The sequence below is a fragment of the Camelus ferus genome, chromosome 9, assembly GCF_009834535.1.
Source record: "Camelus ferus isolate YT-003-E chromosome 9, BCGSAC_Cfer_1.0, whole genome shotgun sequence".
Lineage (NCBI taxonomy): Eukaryota > Metazoa > Chordata > Mammalia > Artiodactyla > Camelidae > Camelus > Camelus ferus.
In genome coordinates this window covers 10,316,423-10,320,884 of record NC_045704.1, presented here as the reverse complement: position 1 = coordinate 10,320,884, position 4,462 = coordinate 10,316,423, and positions in this window count along the sequence as shown.

Sequence of the window (4,462 nt, the reverse complement as noted above, 5' to 3'; positions counted from 1 at the left end):
CCTGTCCTTCACGAACACACTGGGGGAATCTAGGAGTCAGCTTTTACATATTAACAACTTGAGCCTTAAGTTACACGTTAACAGTACCTGAAAATCATAAATCATTTTACCTTAATTGCCCAGCAGTCATTAGGGCAGAGAAAAATTTTTTTAAATCTTGTAGTTTCCAAGAATGGAGGTAATCAAGTTTTGAATAATTTTCCCAAGGGACAATCAAGCGTGCCCCTGTTTAAGTTTTCTAGGCTGATTCCTGACCTCTGTCTCAGAGAGCAAGTCAGGACCGGCCCGTGGCTGCAGTGTATTCATCCCACCACCAGAGGGCGCCCCGACACCACAGGCGCTGACGAAGCCCGCCTTGCAGCAGGAGTGAAATAATCAGTGTTGCCCTGTAATGGTTTTTTTTCCTTAAACAAATATAGTTGATTTACAATATTTTGTTAGCTTCAGGTGTACAATAAAGTGATCCGTTATACATTTATATATTTATATCTGTATTTTTTCAATCTCTTCCATTGTAGGTTATTACAAGATGTTGAATATAGTTCCCTGCACTATGCAGAAAGTCCTTGTTTATCTATTTTATATACACTAGTGTGTATCTGTTAGCCCTATACTCCTAATTTATCCCTCCTCCTACCATCCCCTTTAATAATCATACATTCCTTTCGATGCCTGTAAGTCTATTTGCTTTGTATATAGATTCATTTGTACAATTTTTTTAGGTTCCACGTGTAAGTCGTATCATATAATATTTGTCTTTCTCTACCTGACTTACTTCACTTAATATGACAATCTTTAGGTCCATCCATATTGCTGCATAAGGGAATATTTCAACATTTTTATGGCTGTGTAATATTCCATTGTGTATACATACCACCATTTCTTTTTCCTTTATTTAATTTTATTTCATTTTATTTTTATTAAAGTATAGTAGGTTTACAGTGTTGTGTTAATTTCCTGTGTACAGCATAGTGACTCAGTTATACATATATACATATTCCTTTTCACATTCTTTTTCGTTACAGGTTACTACAAGTTCCCTGTGCTGCACAGTAGGACTTTGTTTATCTATTTTATATATAGTAGTTAGTATCTGCAAATCTCAAACACCCAATTTATCCCTCCCCACCTCTCCTCCCTGACAACCACAGGTTTGTTTTCTTTATCTGTGAGTCTGTTTCTGTTTTGTAAATACGTTCGTCTCATTTTTTAGTTTCCAACATAAGTGTTATCACATGGAGTTTCTCTTTCTGACTTACACTTCACTTAGTGTGATAATCCCCAGGCCCATCTATTTTGTTGCAAATGGCATTATTTTATTCTTCCTTGTGGCTGAGAGGTAGTCCATGGTTTTTATATACCACAATGTCTCTATCCACTTATATCTCAGTGGACTTTTAGGTTGCTTCCATGTTCTGACTAATGTAAATAGTAAGGGTGCCTTTTGTTGGGTTTTATTGGGTGACCACTGACCCCTGTCTCAAAGAGCCAAGCCAGACTGGCCTGTGACTGCAGAGCATTTGTACGACCACCAGAGGGCGCTCCGAAACCACAGACGCGAACGAAGCCAGCCTTGTACCAGGAGGGAATGAAGTTGATCTGTGTTGCCCCACAATCTTTTTTTTTTTTAATTGAAGAATAGTTGCTTTACAATATTATTAGTTTTGAATGTACAGCAAAGTGACTCGATTATACATATATATGTATATATCTGTATTCTTTAAAAATATTTTTTCCCATGATAAGTTATTACAAGTTACTGAACATCGTTCCGTGTGTTTTACGGTAGAACCTCTGTCTCAAAAGGGGGCTAGGAATGACCCGTGACTGCAGAGGATTCGTATGACCACCAGAGGGCGCGCCGACACCACAGGAGCAAAGGAACCCAGCCTTACAGCAGGAGGGAGAGAAACTAATCAGTGTTGCCCGTAATTGTTTTTTGATTGAAGTATAATTGATTTACAATATTGTGTTAGTTTTAAGTGTACAGCAATGCGATTTTATTATACATGTATACGTATGTATATATCTGTATGCTTTAGTTTTAGACTCTGTCCATTATATGTTATTACAAGTTATTGAATATATTTCCATGTGCTATGCAGTAGGACCTTGTCGTTTATCTATTTAATATATAGTAGTTAGTTCCTGCTAATCTCAGACTCCCAATTTATCCCTTTCCACTCCCTTTCCCCCCTGATAACCACAAGCTTGTTTTCTATGTCTGAGTCCGTTTCTGTTTTATAAATAAGCTCACATGTTTCATTTTTATTAGATTCCACATGTAAGTGATATCATATGATGTTTTTCTTTCTTTGTCTGACTTGCTTCAGTTACAGTGACGATTTCCAGGTCCAACCATGTTGCTGTGAACGGCATTACTTTATTCTTTTTTTATGGCTGAGAAGTATTGCATTATATACGTAAACCATACCTTCTTTATCTATTCATCTGTCGATGGACATTTAGGTTGCTTTCATCTCTTGGCTAATGCAAGTAGTAAGGGTACCCCTTTTTGAGTTTTATCGGGTAACCACTGACCTCTGTCTCAAAGAGCGGAGCCAGGAGTGTCCCATGACTACAGAGGATTTGAACGACCACCAGAGGGCGCTCCGATACCACAGGAGCAAACAAAGTCAGTCTTGCAACAGGAAGGAGTGAACCTGATCAGGGTTGCCATATAATCTTTTTTCTAATTGACGTATAGTTGACTTACAATGTTCTGTTAGTTTCAGATGCACATCAATATTATCAGATATAGATAGATAGATAGATAGATAGATAGATAGATAGATAGATAGATCTGTATTCTTTATTTTTAGATTCTTTACATTATAGATTATTACAAGATAGTGAATATATTGAATATAGTTCCCTGTGGTACAGTAGGACCTTGTTTATCTATTTTATAGGTAATAACTTGTATCTGCTAATCCAAACTCCTAATTTAACTCTCCCCCCACCATCCCCTTTGGTAACCATAAGTTTTGTGTCTGTGATTCTATTTTGTTTTTATATATAGATTCATTTGTACTATTTTTTAGATTCTACATATAAGTGATATCATATAATATGTGTCTTTCTCTGACTTGCTTTTTTTACGATCATCTCTAGGTCCATCCATGTTGCTACAAATGGCTATATTTCATCATTTTTATGACTGACTAATATTCCATTGTGTATATATGTCACATTTCCTTTTATAAATTTTATTTATTTTTAATTTTCATTTTATATGGGGGAAGTAATTAGGTTTATCTATTTATTTGGTTTTTCAGTAGAGGTACTGGGGATTGAACCCAGGACTTTGTGCATGCCAAGCTTGCACTCTACCACTTGAGCTATACCCTCCTCCCTATTTTTTATTTTATCCTGAAGTATATTCAGTTTACATGTTGTGCTAATTTCTAGTGTACAGAAATGAGATCAATTTTACATATATATATATTCCTTTTCATTTTACATATATATATTTCTTTTCCATTATTACAAGCTATTGAATAAAGTTTCCTGTGCTTTACGGTAGGAACTTGCTGTTTATCTATTTTAATATAGTAATTAGTACCTGCAAATCCTGAACTCCTAGTTTATGCCTCCCATCCCCCCTTTCACTTCCTGTTTCACCAGTTTGTTTTCTATGTCTGTGAGTCTGTTTCTGTTTTGTAAATAGTTCATTTTTATCATTTTGTTAGATTCCACATATAAGTGATGTCATACAGTGTTTTTCGTTCTCTTCCTGGGTTACTTAATTTAGTATGATGATCTCCAAGTCCATTCATGTTGCTGCAAATGGCATTATTTCATTCTTTTTTATGGCTAAGTAGTATGGCTGATATGTAGTGTGTTCTTGATTCGGTCTTCAAATACAAAGTACTGTCTTTTTTTCTTCTTCTTTTTTTCTCAAAGGGGAGTTAGGCTTCCTATAGAATAGCTCTCCCATCCAGCTAGGTTTAGGAACAATTCTGCCGTCACACTGAGTATTTAAGAGTATTGGAACCAGTGACACCTGTCCTTCACAAACACACTGGGGGAATCTAGGAGTCAGCTTTTACATATTAACAACTTGGGCCTTAAGTTACATGTTAACAGTACCTGAAAATCATAAATCATTTTATCTTAATTGCCCAGCAGTCATTAGGGCAGAGAAATTTTTTTTTTAATCTTGTAGTTTCCAAGGATGGTCGTAATCAAGTTGTGAATACTTTTCCCAGGGGACAATCAAGCGTGCCCATGTTTAAGTTTTCTAGGCTGATCCCTGACCTCTGTCTCAGAGAGCCAAGCCAGGACCGGCCCGTGGCCGCATTGTATTCATTTTACCACCAGAGGGCGCTCCGACACCGCAGGCGCGGACGAAGCCCGCCTTGCAGCCGGAGGGAGTGAAATAATCAGCGTTGCTGGTGATCTTTTAAATGACTCACCCCTGAGTAAAGCCGAGGACCTGAGTACAAACAGAAACAGTCTC